Genomic DNA, 17,873 nt, shown 5'->3' with positions numbered 1-17,873 from the left:
CCTGTCTTATTTATGAGGACTTCTGTTTCTACTGCTGCTGCTGCTGCTGCTGCTGCTGCTGTTGTGTATTGTGTCTACTACTGCTTCTGTTTCTGCTCCGTCGAGTGCCACCTGCTGATGCTGAGTCTGAGGGCCGCTACTGCAGCTACTACATCTGGTGTCTTCTGTTGCTATATCTAGTAGCCTACTGATGGCTTCTACTCTTGCAGGTTGCGTCTGTTGTCTCCGGCTGCTGCAGCTGCTGGTGTCTCAGGCGACTCCTGTATCTAGATCCTCTTCGAGAACATGTTAAGGGTATGGTCCATGAGTCGAGGCTACTGCTCTCGCGATTCCTTGTTTTATGTGTTAAGAGATTCACAACAAGTGCCCTACGCCTCTAGGCTCAATGTCTCGCATCAGTCTCACTCTCTTCTTTGGAAAGGATGCGAGGATAAGGATTTATGTTAGGACGGTCGGGGATTGAACACCGACCTGCAAGTAGCGAGGACATCAAAGAAATGTGAGCGATAAGACGATAGTTTCGAGTCTTCTTGGAGTTGAACTATATATATATATATATATATATATATATATATATATATATATATATATATATATATATATATATATATATATATATATATAATATATATATATAAATATATATATATATATATATATATATATATATATATATATATATATATATATATATATATATATATATATATATATATATATATATATATATATATATATATATATTTATATATATATATATATATATATTGTTTAGCGTTTCATGGACATATGACGATTAACATGCAGTGAATTATAAAAAGATGCACACACACATATACGTACAGAGGGATTACGCCACAAGTCTTAGCGGACAACGTTCCGCAAAAGAGCTGAGTGGTCACTTGCAGATAGATTCCAGCCATAATATAGACTTAGCACATATTGAGACCTTGCCTCAGGTCTCTGGCACACATTGAGTCCCTGCCCCAATACTAAAACTCATACTAAGCCCTTGCCGAAAGATTAAGGCTCATACTGAGCTCCTGATATATAACTATACTGATCCCTTGGCCGCACTGCGAGACATATTGAGCTGTTTCAGGAGACATGAGATTGTGCATGACCATCTCCGTTTCGTCGTTATGGCATTACTTGGCTCCACACCTCAGGCGCGTACTTAAAGACTCTTTTATGGCTACTTTGCTTACATGTTATACACAACAGTTACCTTATCGGTCGCTCTAACTGCCGGTCTTATCTCCTTGATTACCCCCTCTTTTATGCCTCATATCTCACCCCAGGATGTATCGTTATCTTAGTGTTCTAAAAAGACGAGGCGTAATAAATCGGCCAATGTCTGTGCCTTTTCTTTTATTCAATTGAGTCTTACATTCTCTTGGAAGACTGGCAGTGTCTAGAGATTCCCTTCAGTTGTTCTGAGACGCGCGCAGTACGTTGATGATAACACTTCCAAATAGTGCAAACTTACTTCATATGCCGTCATAATTTTCATAATTTTCTCGGTACGATCTGAATAGGCTTCTCCAGCCTGAGTGGGTCAGCCATAGGCATAGGGCCCGTGCAGGAATATACCTGAATAAATAAATATCCAGAGTTTACTGTGACCTTGGGCTGCTCAGCTCACTCTCAGTCTGATTCCCGATGGTCCACACAGTTGTGCCCCGCTCCCATATCCCAGCTGCTTGTTTTAACATTCCAAGTGTTGTAAAGTCATTTGGACTTGATGCTTTCTCCTCATAATTACTTAATAAAGCACCAGCTTAAGAAAGTCAGGTGGAGAATGAGAAGGAATAAGTAATTACAAATCCTAGATGATTTTAGCTAAACCAATTAAAATTAGGTAAATGTTAAAACTCTCATATTCCACTGGGGCTCTGGCAAATATATGCCATCATAAATATTAATTAAATGGATTATGATAAATGAGTCATTAATAATTATAGCCTAACAGAGTACCCAAATATAATTAGAGATATTAAATAATATTGATCACACAGACGGAAACGATAAGTCAATACTTAGTTCTGTAAAATATTAATTAAAATTAGACTGGTTTCAAATGTGAACAGGGAAGTAATTCCTCAGGAGCCCTGAGATGCTCTGTAAAACTGTCAAAAAAAGAGAATGTCAAAAAAATATGTTACAATCTTCCATCAACACTCAGGGTATTTTGTGATGTTTTCTGAACCGTATACTGCTCATTTATTCAACTTGCAGAACTTCTATTGGTAAGAAACATGAACACGCTCAACATGCTTCTCAGTATCTTTTAGTGCAGTTTCTGTCTCTCATTTACTTATATTCTTGCCTCTCATAACACGGAAGTATATGGGAATCTCTTATAGCATAGTAAATGAGGCTTTCTCTTTCCATTCTCTTTTTCAACAGAGATTGCAAGCGTAATTTATGGTTAATTAACTTTGAGGTGATTGAAGCAATTGAATTAGAGCTTAGTGGCTTTTAAGATTCTATTTAACTTGTATATATGCTCCGTAGAGGTATCATGTCATGAAGGTTATATCATTCAGGGAGTTCACATTTGCTAGACAATTTGTATCCAACAGAAAGCTGACAAATATCTAGTCATTTATGAAGGTTTTGGCCCTGTACGATACCTAGCTGCTACGTTGTCGTCTCGCATCAATATCATCATGTAGCAAGTACTTGCAATTTGCAAGCCCAGCCAGTGAACACACACTGTATCCGACCAGTACCTGCACCAAGCAAGCACTCTCCCAAAATAGAAAAAAAGCAGTCGGTAATCTCAATAAACTGAATAAACATTAAATTCATTAATTCTGACTTTTTTTTCATCCGCAGAGCAGCTAAATCTTCACGTGGAAAATAATCTGATCAAATTGAGTTTTGGTTTACATTCATTTTTCCAAAAAAATATTTTCTCAAATATAAATTAATATTACTGTACTTTAGCGTATTGTGAATGTTTAGGCGTAGGTGAGGTTAGGTGTTTATGTTCCGTTGGTAATTATTTGTATTTGTAGAATGTGGGTAAAGCATTTATAGAGGTATAATTCGAACAGAGGTCGTCAGCAAAGCACTGTTCGATAAATGTTCGAACGCCATCAGTCGTGAGTCGTGTTTAAGCCTTTTTCATTCATAAACAGGGGGTTTGGTGGCGGGATTAATAAGCCACTAAACCTTTTAGCCTCTGTTGATGAGGACGTGCTCCAAAAAATTGTATTAATGTTTGGCTGTTGTTACTGTTTCAGTCTGGTACTGAGACGGGTTCGTTCCTAGTGCTTTTGCCATTTACCTTCTCTTTCTCCCACACCATATTTTTGTTTTTTTCTTCCCCTTCCCTCTTTTGTCTCTTCTTCTACATATACACCTTCCCCTCCTGCGTTTTGTTTTGCATATGAATTTTATATACATTTTTCCCTACACATTTGCCCACAACTGAATTGAATTGTTACAGTTTCTGATGGGAAATTCCCCAGAGAACAGTTCCAACCTGTTATGGATGACACCCCGGGCGTTGTTCAAGTCACTGATTGAGATAATTGTGGAGAATTGTTCCAAAATCTGATGGGGAACAACTCCAGAGAGAGAGACAGACAGACAGACATGTAGTGACAGACTTAGATAAACAGAGCTGATAGATAATCATTCTGATCCCCTCTCGTACCCTACAATTCTCCATAGAGGCCATATACTGTACGATCTTCCTTTTCCTCCGCAGCTTAGGTAAGCAAGGGAGAGACACAAACCCACGTTCCCAGTCACAAACACACGTTACCAGCCCGCGTTATCTCCGTAACCGGTGGTCAAATGGGTAGAGTGCCTCGGGCTGCAACCGCTCTAAACCACCAGAAATCGTCTTTCCTCCCAACCTCTCTGGGATCTTAACCTGGTTAGCCAATAGCTTCTCTTTCCTCGAGAATTCTGGCCATTGAACGGGGGATTAGAATGCAAATGGAGGTTCTGAATGCATTTCACAAGTCGAGTAAACATGTAGAAGGACGTCTTATCGTTTATTTTTTTCTGCGAAGCAAAAGAAAATATAAATTTTATTTGGCAAAATTCCTGGGCCTTTATAGAAAGAAGGGAAGTGGAATGGGTTAGAAATGGCTTAAGTGAATTGAGAGAAATGCATTGTTTTCAACAGATGAAGGTGCAACGGAGCATGCTGGAAGACATCTTCGAGAAATGTTTAAATGTTAACAAAAGTATAGTTCTGAGCAGCAAACGCAGAACTAAATAATACTAAACACATTCAACATTCATTGTGCCTGACATGAGGCAGTATTCGCGCCATTCGGAACGTCAACAAATGCAGGTGTTTTGAATGAGCTTGTCAAACACGTCTTGCATATTGCTGTTTGTAGCTCTCATTGGTTCTTGCTGGGGTCACTGTTCGCAGCCCGCGTCCCTTCCTGCCTTATCCTGCCCTCAAGCTCGCACTCTTTTTCTTGGGGGGAAGGTCAGAGTAAAGAGAATGGAGAGGCACTGGCGAAGGGAAAACTTTGGAAATGTGAAATATAGAATATTGTGTGAGTTATGATAGCAGGCGGGCTGTCCGCCTTGCTGAAGTGATGTGTGTGTTTGTTGGCAGCTAAGCTAAGCTTCCTCTCTTTTGTCAAAGAGCTGTGAGTGTGTGAGGTTCTTCGCACGCATTTCATCATATATGGATGTCTATAGATGACTACTGTGTAGCATTCACATATGCACACTCCGATCCTTTCACATACGTTTCGATGTTCTCTTTAGGGTTCTTTATTTTATTAATATAATTTAATTAGTTATATTTTATTTTATTGCTTTTAAGCTATTTTTAAGTGGTTGGAGGGATTTCTGATCAATTTCATCTAGGGCAACCAGCCATGGGAGCGGGGCGTATCCTCTTGGAGTAATCTTTCTAGCAATGGGTCTTCTAAGATTTCGATCGTGTTCCACACCCTGATGGCTTGCAGATGAAGTCTGAAGTTTAGTGGTTGTATGTTCAGGATTTTCCTGGAGCTCCTGGATTGTCTGATAGTGGACGGTGTTTTGCAGCTTTACTTAGCGACTTATTTTGCACAGCTTGTGGTTTTTGCTTGTTTTCATCAAGGTATACAGTGCTACTGAAGGATATTGAAGTTGCAGCCTGACTAGAGGACTTATTTAGTATTAGGTGAATACAGACATGAGGTAAAAGAACCTCTGTCCATTTGTTTCTGCCTCAACAAGGAAACGCATCCTGGCCATTAGGACTACGACCCCAGAGCCCTGTCCGCTCGTCTGTGTGCGTGTGTGAGTATGTGCGGGTAAGGGTGTGTGTGTGTGTGTGTGTGTGTGTGTGTGTGTGTGTGAGTATCCCTCAGACAGAGAGTGGACAAGCGAGAGCTGGCAAGCGAACCATGGTAGCAAAAAAAAATCCCAGATTCTCCTTGAATTTTTCAGGTAACTGAGACGACAGTTCGAGTGACCATTCGTGTTTTCCTTTATGGCCAGAGCCACGTATATTATAGCTGCCGAGAAACGCTATAATGCGAATATTTTCAAACAAGTTTGCAGATGTCGTAAGAAAAGAAACACTATGGTCAAATTGTATCAAAAAGGGAGAGAGAGAGAAGGTAGAGGAAACATTTGTATTTTAAAACACCATTGAGGAGGTCCATTGCATAATGACTAAAAGCTAGGGCTTTTTTTTTGCAAAACATCATAGAAATGCTTCCATTGTGCAGTCTTGTTCATTTCAGGGCATTTTTGATATGAGAACTAGTTATTCCGCCAGTTCTCAGTTATTTGTTCTTAGGAATGATGTCTAGAGAGAGGGAAAGCACAGAATGTCAAGCAGCTGTTTGTTCTCGTGAAAAATCGAGAAAAAATCTAGTAAATAAGACATACAAATCTAGTAAAGAATATAAATAAAATATAATTGATCACACCTTCTCTCACACACACACACACACACACACACACACACACACACACACACACACACACACACACACCACACACACACACACACACACACACACACATACACACACACACACACACACACACACACACACACACACACACACACACACACACACACACACACGCATCTCTAATTCACACAAACAGTTCCACAGGAGCACGCAGACAAACTCATTTTTGCACTCTCACTCACACCAACCTTGAGCTTAACAGCAATAGAAATTAAAAACTGCGCAGGTGTCCAGTTTGTGACAGATTCTTTTAGCAAGAGCACGACTGTATTGAGGCTCATGCGCTTGCGACCACTTTGATTGGATATTGAGATACCTTTCTCTGTTCTTTCTTCTCTGCCTCTCCAATCCTTTTGTTCTTTATTTTATGTCTTTCCAATTCCTCTGTGCTTTCGTCTCTGTCTCTCCAATTTCTCAGTTTTTCTGATCTGTCTTTCACTGTCTCTCTTTCACTGCTAATTCCACTCTTTCCCTTTCTCTTTCTCCATCATTTCTCACTTTCTCTCCTATTTTTCTCGTTATCTCTTTACAATATGTCTTGTTACTCCCTTCTCTTTCCCTCGGGCGAAAACATTCTCTCGGGTACTGATCATTAAGGCTAAGTCAGCATCAACAGCCTGATCAATCAACGACATGATCAGCATTAAAGGCATGATCAATATCAACTACATGATCAACATCAACGAGATGATCATCCTCAAGATAGCCGTGTCTCAAGGTTCTGGCCACAAACATCTTATTGTCCCCAACCACTTAAGAATTTGCCGGCACCACTGGTGACCCGATGTTAGTACACTGTTGCTGCTAAAGTCGCAGTGCCATCAGTGTATGACACGGTGTAAACAGTCATGGCTGTGTCATGCGTATGACACGGTGTACACAGTCATGGCTGTGTCGAGGGTATGACACGGTGAACACATTCATGATCGTGTCAAGGGTCCAGTATGAAGCACCTCCCACCATCACTAGGATTGGTTTTCCCGGACAGGGGAAATTTATTCAAAGTGAGAATTATGGGGTTGAGTAGCTGGTCCCACCCGGCACGCTCGTCTGATTATTCATTTCTTCTAGCTAATAAGGTCTCCTTCCAAGATAAATTTTCCTTCCACTCAGTTCCTTCCTGTATCTCTAAATTCGTCCGTCTCCCTTCCCATCTCTCTCTTTCTCTCATTTCAACGAAGTTAGTCTAATAAAACAAAATAAAACTTGGTCATGGTCAATGCCAGAATTAGTGTTACAGTTAGGTATAGAACAAAAAAAAATCTGGTAAGCAAATAAAATTATTCTGAATATTTGTCGAAGGAAAATTAAATTAATTTAAATTTATATTATTTGCATAATAACAGATTAAACAAATTATGTTTGCTGTGTTTATGAGACGGACCACATTATATCAAATCAGAGCCACTGCAGAATTTTGGAAAATATATTTAATTTGATTATGATTCAAATAGGGATCGTGTGCCGTTTGGGATTATTGGGTATTTGTTGGTACAGGGCCAGTCTTCGTCACACTGAATGGCTCTGAACTTGAGTGCGTATTTGTGAGCCTGTCTAGTGGAATAGAATGGAAGAGAATAGACATGAGCTAATGATAGTGAATAGAAATGAGCTAATGATAGTAAACAGACATGAGATAATGATATTGAATAGACAGGGGCTAATGATAGTGAATAGACATGAGTTAAAACAAGAGAATAGACATGAACTGATACAAGTGAATAGACATGAGCTAAAACCAGAGAATAGAGATAGGCTAATACACATGGGTAATACACACACACAAAAGCTGTGTGTAGTATCTGACGGAAGCGGAAGTAAAATGGGGGACTTCAATACAATGAATTACATTTATGGCTGGTTAGATATTCATCTGATATCAGCAAAAGAGGACATATGAAACATTGCACAACTGATATCTGCAACGGAAGTTTCATTCACTATGGTTCAGTAGGGAAAAGTGTGACTAGAACCGACACCCTCCATTGGGCCTCGTAACATTGAAATGCAACATTGCAAGGTATGCATTTGCCTCATTGCATGATATACCTTGGCAACATTGCAAGGTCGTGCTTAAGGTTGCGTGGAGGAACGACATAGGCACTAAGAACAGGGAGGCGAAAGGTCAGACATGTTTTTGCAGTCATCAGTGAGTGAGCTTTTATGAAAATGTATTTATAGTTTTAGTTTTATTCCGATGTATATGTATTTTCGGTTTATTCCGATGTATTTCGGACACGCAGCAAGGATCTTAGTATAAATACCTCCAGTGGATCTACTTACTTGTCTATAGTATGTCTGTTGAACCACTACAGCGAGAGCAGTAGTCATGATTTTGCAAGGAAGCAATTTATGACAGTGGAGGGGAGGCAAGGAAATAAACTGCATTCGAAAGAGGTTGAGGAAGGAGGAAGAGCAGGTGGAGAAGGTTGAGCCAGTGGAGGAAGAAGTAGGAGGAAGGAAGCTGGATGGTGGAGTGGAATAAGTGAGAGCAACATTGCAATACATTGCAACAATGTTCCCTGGAACATGTATAACCCTATTGTAACCCATCCTAACCTTACCTAACCTAACTTCACCTAACCTAACTTTCCCCAACCTAACTTTACCTAACCTAACCTTACCTTACCTAACCAAATCTTTGAAATCTCCGTAGGCAAAGAATAGCTAGTGTAAACTTGAATGAGGGCAGGAGACTCCAAATGCAATACAAAACTTTTTTGACATTGTTTGAGATCTACGAGATTTTTTTAACTGCAGAGAGAAAGAGAGAGAGAGAGAGACTATTGTAGCTTTGTATCATACACACACACACACACACACACACACACACACACACACACACACACACACACACACTGACGTGCAGTCTTCACATAGATAATAACCAAACTTTAAGAGAATCGCTCCTCGTCCTCAGAAAAGTTTACAGAAGCCTTTTAGCTTGATTGTTCTTCCCGCGTCTTATCTAACTCACCACCAACTTTATCAGTGAAAGTTGGCAGCTTTTTTTGGAGGAAGTTTAAGGTGGAACCCTGTCCGGATGGTGCTACTGATGTGTCATATGACACAGTAGCGACACACTAGGTCACGGGCAACGTGTCTTCTGACACAGCAACAACACACATGTCACGTGACACCGTAAGGAAACGTAAGGTCAGCATGTCAGATCTAGGTAATGTGTCATATTTATGAGTTGACAGGGCGCGTCGTCATAGTATGATACGCATAATGAGTCACTTAAATAAGTATTGAAAAAGTGCGATGGAATCGATTTCATTTTCCGACGGCAATATGACATGCAATGACTTGTGATGAGCAATGATCATCATCATCATACAACGTCACTGAAGGTCAGAGTAGGTCACGATCAGTACCGAGATCGAGAATGCACCATGTTTGGTCACTATACGTCTTAAGGTCCACTTTACACGAAGCTAGATTAAGACAATTCCTGCTGCTTTGCTGCTATAAATTCACTGGAAAATAATAATTCATTGTCGTTGAAAACTTTGGCTTGGAAACTATTCAATATTTGTAACGGTATAATATGGTAGTCACGCATGTGTGTGTATATATTGTGACGGTAACGCGTTGGTGTTCGGCTGTTTAAGGCTAGGGGTATGGCCTCGTCACATAGTTATAAAAAAAATAGAAAAACTGGAACTTCGTCTGTGGTAAGGTAAGGAGAAGACACACAAAACACAAGTAAACTTTAACAATGAAATTTTAATTACGTTAAATAAATCAAAACATGAAAATAATGCACAAACAAATATGTATAATAAAATCAATGAATCAAAATAATAAGAATACTTAAATGACACAATGAAAAGTTACGTTAAGGCAAAATAACAAGAAGTGCAACAAAAGGTAAGTGGGAGGTGCTGGAATATTGGCTTAAAGCCACCACCTCTCTCAGTACACGCTAACGTCTAGCTGGGAGGAGTGCTGGCTACGAAAGCACGGAACATTCTGAGGACTGATGTTGGGGCGACCCCAGACATCAGGTAGTATTGGGGGCGAGTGCAGGTGCAGCCAGACCGGCGACCAATCAGCGGAGCCGTAGCGATCAACGGGTAGTTTGGTGGTTGGAGTTCGAACAGGTGGCTGGTTGCATACGTTTCTGCTCACCCTGGCAAGCCTTGCTGTCGTTGTTGGACATTTCTTCCATAGTCTTTTATATAATTGTGAAGACGTAATTTTGGAGGGAAGAGCAGGCTCAATCTCTTGAAGGAGATTATCGTCACAACTCTCCCCCGAAGCCTGCGGTTCTGGAAGAAGTACGTCGTTATGTGGTGGAGTAATGGATGGAGTCGCTTCTACTTCATAAACTCTGGAGAGATCATGGGCTAAGATGTTGTCAGACTCTTGGTATAGCGTGTCTCCAGGTTGAATTTCTGCAGGTAGCAAGCCCATAGTAGAAGACGTTGAGATGAGAAGTGGGCGTGCTGCAGGAGGTGTAGGGTGGTGTGGTCCGTATTGATGGTGGACCGAGCACTTTTCAGGTGTGGAGTGAAGTGCTGAAGCTTCAGGATGAGGAAGAGTAGCTCCTTGCCAATTGTTCCGTAGATCCTTGTAGCAGTAGTCGCTGACAGGTGTATTCTTCTCGCCTCGTTGCTGCATCACGACACCACCCACGTCGGTACCATTGGCGTCGACATGGAGGATGAAGGGCTTATCTGACGAGGTGAGAGTGGAATTAGAAGAGGGCATAGGAGCACGATTATTATCCTGAAAGCATTTGGGAAGATCATTAAGGATTTTGGAATTAGAAAGCGCCGACTCCTTGTCAGTGCTTTCGGGAGAAGAAGCCGGGATGGTCTCACTGTGGATGTAGGGTTCTGTGAAGGTAGAACAATTAATCAAGACAGTGGGAGGAGTACCATTATATTGCTTCAGGAGGTTGACGTGGCACAGCTGGGTCTTCCGCCGCCTATCAGGAGTCTCTATCACATAATTATTATTATTCCTGCACTCTTTGACGCAGTAGGGTCCTGAAAATCTGTTTTGTAAAGGTGAACCTGGGATAGGGAAATAAGCAAGGACGAAGTCTCCCGGCTTGAATTTTCTTACTTTGCTGGTCTGGTCGTAATGAGTCTTCATTCTCACCTGGGCTTTCAATAGATTATCATGGGCAAAGCGGTGGACTCTCTCTAGAATGTGTTGAAGGTTTTGAAGAAACTGGGGCACATTCTGATGCTCACTGAAGGTGGCATCTCTGAGAGAGTCTTTGAAAGCCTTAAGGGGAGTACGGCACTTACGGCCGTAGAGCATCTCATAAGGAGATACTCCTAGGGACTCATTGGGGAGACTTCTGAAAATACACATTATTAGGTCAATCTGCTTATCCCAATCCTTTGAGGTTTCACTACAAAACTTTTTCAAGAGTGCTTTGATGGTCTGATGACTACGTTCAAGAGAACCCTGTGAAGCAGGATGATAGGGGCTGGACAATACCTGTTTGATGTTGAACTCCTCCAGTGTCCTTTTGAAGAGATCACTGGTGAAGTTGGTGCCACAGTCACTTTGAATCTCCCTGGGAAATCCGTATTGAGTGAAGATCTTCAATAGATGTTTGATAACCGTAGCAGCCGTGATGTTCTTCACTGGAACTGCTATGGGAAATCTGGTGGTAGGACACAGGATGGTTAGGATGTAGGCGTTACCTGAACTGGTCCGAGGTAAAGGACCAACACAGTCTATTATGAGTCTGTGGAAAGGTTCCGCAGGCACCTGTATGGGAATCAGTGGTGCTCTGGGAATGGAGACGTTCGGTTTGCCTGCCATCTGACATGTATGACACTGTTTTACGTACTGTTTGACGTTGTTTACCATACCTGGCCAGTAGTAGTCTTGACGAATCCCATGGTAAGTCTTGTTGAAGCCGTAGTGGGAGAATGCTCCGTGGGCCAGGTGTAGAATAGTGGGCCGCAGGCTGGTGGGAATCACAAGTTGTTCGGTGTTGGCCCAATCGTCCTCCTCCTTCAGTTTACTGGGTCTATATCTGCGGTAGAGTAAGTCGTTCTCTAGGAAGAACCCAGGAATACTGTCGGGTTGAGTCTCAGCCTGGAAAAACAATGGTGTTAAAGTAAGATCTTCCCTCTGCAACTTACGGAACTCCAACTTGGTCAGATGCGGGGGTAGTTTCTGAGGGTCTTGAGGGACAGCGGTAGCAGTAGAGTCAGCTGGCTGTGGACGTGCGGCTTGTGCACGGGTGGTCACGAGAACCGGAGGAGAAACATCATCACTCTCTTGAACCTCTGCTGGAACATACTCAAGAATAGGGTTACTTGGCACAGAGTTACACACCTGGGGTTTGTCCATGACGATCAGGTTGGTTGGTTGCAGGTCTTCTGCCAAGTCGTTGCCTAGGAGAAGTTGCACTCCAGGCATGGGAAAAGGCTTTTCCCTGACGGCGACTTGGACTTCCCCGTTCACGTAGGGACAATTCAGGTGGACTCTGGCGAGAGGGTATGGAGTGGTAGCAGTGAGGTCAGTGATGAAGACTGTTTCCCCGGTGTAGACTATGTTGGGCACAGCCGACTTCAAGATGATCGATTGTAGAGCCGCTGTGTCCCTCAAGATCTTCAATTTGAAACGTCCCTCCGGATTTGAACCGTTGGCAGAGACAGTTCCAGTATACAGGTGGTTACTGAAAAGAGAAAGATCATTAACATCAACACCAACATTCATCACAGGCTTACCGGACTTAGGAGGAGTTGGTTTGGGTCGTTGTTGGTCAGTGGTTCCCTTGTATTGAGACTTACCACACTTGTCTATGGTATGTCCATAGAGTCTACAATATTTGCAGTACAGTTGTGAACCAGCTTGATCGGGGCTCACCTTCTCGTAACTGTACCACGACTTCTTACTGGAGGATGGTTCAGGTGTCAGCCGGTGGATGAGGCTGTAAGTGTCAGCCGACTTAGCACACTTCAGGTAGTCGGTTTCTTCTTTATCTGCTAAGTAGAGGCGGACAGGAGGCGGCACACGTCTCAAGAATTCTTCAACAAGCATCAGGTTGACGAGTTCTGTAAAAGTAGAGACATGTGCTGCTTCCAGCCATTTCATGAAATACCTCCGTTTCGTGTTAGCAAACTCGAGGAAGGTAGTGGTACTTGCCTTCAGGTGGTCACGGAATTTCCTTCTATAACTTTCAGTAGAGAGGAGGTAGGCGTCCAACACTGCTTGTTTCAGAGTGTAGTAGTCATTCTCAGACGCCAAAGTACTGAGTGTGACTGCAGCTCTACCTGTAAGATGGACTCTGAGAAGTGTGGCCCATTGGTCGACAGGCCAACTGAGTTGATTAGCAAGGGTTTCAAAGGTGGTAAAAAACACATCAACTTCTGCTTCTACAAAGGATGGCATTAACTTACTTGCATGTGATATATTAAAACTGACGGGAAGATTGGCAGTAGCTTGTTGGCGTTGAGTGAAGTGGGAAGTTTCCAAGGCGATTTCACGTTGACGACACTCTAGAGCCAGAGTTGCTTGTTGCTTGTCATGTTCGCGTTGCATCTCCAACTCGCGTCGTTTGGTTTCAAGCTGTACTCGTTCCCGCTCCTGGAGTGTTTCAAGCTGTACACGTTCCCGCTCCTGGAGTAGTGCAATCTCACGTTCTTGTTCTTCTCTCCGTATGGTAGCTGCTTCTCTTTGCTGCTCACGTTCAATCTTAGCCAGCTCTAGTTTAAGTTTCAGCGTTGCCAAATCAGTTTTATCTGCAATATAGTAAGTTTCATGAGTTTCAGAGTCTATCTTACCTTGCTCTAAATAGTAATCCAGCAACAGGTTGTGTAGGTCATTTTTGTTGGCTTGGTAGGGAACTTCTAGTTGATACTCATGTGCAAGAGTTTGTAATTCAGTCCTCTTGGCACGACTTAAAGTCCCTATTTCACCTGCTGGATTTGCACGGAAAGTTTGGAGACGAAACATGGTGAAATTAGCAAATAAAGGTACACGAATGTTCAATAATGAAATGTCAGAAACAGGACAACGTGGCAACTGGTACCTATCCTGTGTGATCTTTAACAATTAACGTTAAGTGAAAGATATTAAATGATTAAATTAAATCAAGGGCGCAGGAAATCTTGTACCCGGTACTCATGTAAGAGAATAAGGGCAAGAAAATCCTACTAACAAATGAAACAAAAGTTTCGAAAACAACTGAAACAGTTAAATGCTTCAAAAGTAAAATTGGTAGTCCAAGGATGTAGGCATACCTTGCCAAGTCTCTATAGGACATAAAGCAAGTTTTTCCTACTGAATTTAATATGATACTTACAGAATTAGCGAACTTTTGTGCTCTGAAAAAATAAGCTAATTCCCTACCGTTGTATGTATCATCATCTCTGACTGACGTGTAGGGGTGCGAGGTGTCAACTGGTGACGAGAACTGCTGCTGAGGTCCCAATTCAGCAACTAAAGTTCGAGCTAGAGGAACTATGGCCCTCTTTGTCCTCCTACAGTCAGATTGCAGAAGATTGGGTACTCTTGACCCGGGGCAGACCACAGTACCAGGGTACCAATATGATGATCTGTCAGAATGAGAAATATTCAAGGGACATAGATGGTAAATACGAGTAATAACATGGAGGGAGAGATGACCAATTAAGAGTATGACTGAGGCCTACAGTCACCACGTAATCCAAAGTTGTCTCACCTTCACTATATGTTACTCTCGTAATGCACAATACACCGCACCTTATAAAAAATGAAATTGAATGAAAAATAGTAAAGCTACGTTAACAGAGTTAAATACGCTTACCATAAATTACCACTTAGCACCAGTACCTGAGTGAGGCTCCTAGGACAGGCCCCCATATAACTTGTGACGGTAACGCGTTGGTGTTCGGCTGTTTAAGGCTAGGGGTATGGCCTCGTCACATAGTTATAAAAAAAATAGAAAAACTGGAACTTCGTCTGTGGTAAGGTAAGGAGAAGACACACAAAACACAAGTAAACTTTAACAATGAAATTTTAATTACGTTAAATAAATCAAAACATGAAAATAATGCACAAACAAATATGTATAATAAAATCAATGAATCAAAATAATAAGAATACTTAAATGACACAATGAAAAGTTACGTTAAGGCAAAATAACAAGAAGTGCAACAAAAGGTAAGTGGGAGGTGCTGGAATATTGGCTTAAAGCCACCACCTCTCTCAGTACACGCTAACGTCTAGCTGGGAGGAGTGCTGGCTACGAAAGCACGGAACATTCTGAGGACTGATGTTGGGGCGACCCCAGACATCAGGTAGTATTGGGGGCGAGTGCAGGTGCAGCCAGACCGGCGACCAATCAGCGGAGCCGTAGCGATCAACGGGTAGTTTGGTGGTTGGAGTTCGAACAGGTGGCTGGTTGCATACGTTTCTGCTCACCCTGGCAAGCCTTGCTGTCGTTGTTGGACATTTCTTCCATAGTCTTTTATATAATTGTGAAGACGTAATTTTGGAGGGAAGAGCAGGCTCAATCTCTTGAAGGAGATTATCGTCACAATATATATATATATATATATATATATATATATATATATATATATATATATATATATATATATATATATATATATATATATATATAATATATATATATATATATATATATAATATGTATAATATATATAATATATATATATATATATATATATATATATATATAAACCTAAAAGGGGTTTAAAATTAAAACTAAACCTAAAATGTGTGAGGATATCGTACGTATTTATAATAAGAAAATCTGTCTGTCTGTCTGTTCGAGATTGAAAGCCAGGTGCTTGCTGTTAGCCTCATGTGAGTTATGATTGTATGGCGGGTGTCATAGGGTGGAAGGTGTCGACTCCCCATGCTTCTGTATGGAAATGGGGAGGCTGCACGTGGTGGGAGACGGGGAGGATGTATGAATGTGGTAGAAAAGGAGGATTTAATTTTGTGGGGAAAACATGTACAGTGTGTGGCCGAGGCTGGGACACAAGGTCGTCCTGGGCACCTCCGGGTACCACCATCAGGAATGACTACAAAGCACTTGGAATGGAGTGCTCTCATTTCATAAATGTGAGGGCTGAATTCTATCTGAGTTAGAATAGAGTGAAGGAACGGTGCTCAACCATTTGTACAATCGGGGATCGAACTCCGATTCAGTGACGAACTTCCCTGTCGCTGAGCCAATTGGTCCACCAATGCGTGTCACATGAATAAAACAAAATAGCGTTGAAAGTAGACCAAGTTTGTTAACCACAATAGCTTAAGGGGTTGAAAAATAACACAAATAATGTAGAAAATAAACATTAAAACATACCACTTTGATAATCTTTTAGAGTCATAAATGTCGGAACACTATAAATAAATAATGAATTAAGATAATGTGTTAGCAGGAAAACGCTGGAAGTATCCAAATCTTCAATGGTAGAAAGGCGCAGGAAAGTATTCAAGGAACTCAATGCTACAGGAGAACGCAGGAGAGTATTCATGTCCTCGACACTATTGAGGAAGGCGTAAGGGGAGTACTCAAGGTTCAATGCTCTCAGCGACCGACAGCTGTTCAGAACAACACTCAGAGAAGTGCTCAACCGACGGTCACCTCCTCCAATATACTCGTGGGAAAGGAAACGCTAGGGGAAAATTGGATGGTCAGACGAGAGTTTTCCGGGGCGATGGGCCAGGGAGCACTGCAGACCACGTTTACCTGGAGGGGTGTGGAAGAAGGAGAAATGGGCTTAGGTTTACCTTAAGGTTTCTGGAAGGAGGAGGAATAGGTCCGGTTTATCTGGAGGGATCTGGAAGTAGAAGGAATATGGCCAGGTAAACCTGAGGGAGTCTGGAAGAGATATAAGATTAATAAGCTTTCCTGAAAAGGTCTACAAGAGAAAAATGGGGCATAATTTACCTGGAGAGGTCTGGAAAATGGAAGAAAATGGGGCAGAGTGTGTCTGGAGACGTCTGAAAGAGGAAGTAAGGAGGGAAAGTTTACCTCTTAAGGTCTGAACGTAAAATTGGACCAAATTTATCTGGAAAGGCTTCCGTCTCTCCCGAACCTGCTTCCATAGCTTCAATAATCACTTTTCATTTGTGAATTCTTGCAATGGTAATTGTCTTAAAATTTTACGAAGGTTAAATATTCAAAATTAAATTAATAGAAATAACACCCAGAAGTTTTATTTTTCAGAGTCTCCTGAAGGAAGTAGAGAAGCGCGATCCTTCCAAGGTGGGAGGGGGGGGATATTTATCTGAAGGCCAGAGATATGTTACGGTCTAGGGAAAACCCCGAAGGCATCGTAAATACCAGTATTCTGCCGCGTGCTTCTTGAATACTGACGATCTGCAGCAGCAGGCGTGGGTCAAGGGTGAAGGGGGCGTTGGTCGAGGGTGATGTGCCGTGGGTCGAGAGCTGTGAGGCATGGGTCAGTGGTGAGAAGGGTGTGGATTGTTGGTGAGGTCGAAGGTTATCGGGCTAGAGGATCAAGGATGATCAGGTTTCGGTGAGGATTGTGGCGCAGCTAATTGTTTGATGACAGATGTATGTTGGTTAAAGTGATAGGTTCAAAGATAAAGGATACCAGGGAAGAAGAGAATAACCCTGATAAATATATTGACCCGCGGATGAGGTCATATGTACAATGTACAAAGGAATGTACTGACCCAGCAACACGGTCATTTCGTACTTAACACGGTTGTTAAAATTTTGTTGGATTCAATCCCTAACCTAACTCGACTCAAGCATGACAGTGTCAGACCATGAAGGATTATTCTGAAGGTGTATTATTAAATTCGAAAGTACTTAAGGAAATTCCTGTCTTAATCCTTCCTTCGTGGTCTGACACTGTCACATTGTTCATCACGTGTGAATTTCTTCGTGATTTACACACATATATTATATATAATGTATCATTTTAAACCGGAGTTCTTTTGGGTTCAAGA

At 41.7% G+C, this 17,873-nt stretch overlaps 1 protein-coding gene across 1 annotated transcript in view; it reads left to right on the top strand.

Moving 5' to 3' along the window:
• The window catches only part of LOC123766607 (uncharacterized), a 37,484-nt gene that overhangs the window by 5,384 nt on the left and 14,227 nt on the right, over nucleotides 1-17,873 (top strand). The gene's annotated exons all lie outside the window — the stretch shown is intronic.

Source organism: Procambarus clarkii, chromosome 62 (genome assembly GCF_040958095.1).
Source record: "Procambarus clarkii isolate CNS0578487 chromosome 62, FALCON_Pclarkii_2.0, whole genome shotgun sequence".
NCBI classification, from domain to species: domain Eukaryota; kingdom Metazoa; phylum Arthropoda; class Malacostraca; order Decapoda; family Cambaridae; genus Procambarus; species Procambarus clarkii.
This window is presented reverse-complemented; position numbering and strand designations above follow the sequence as displayed.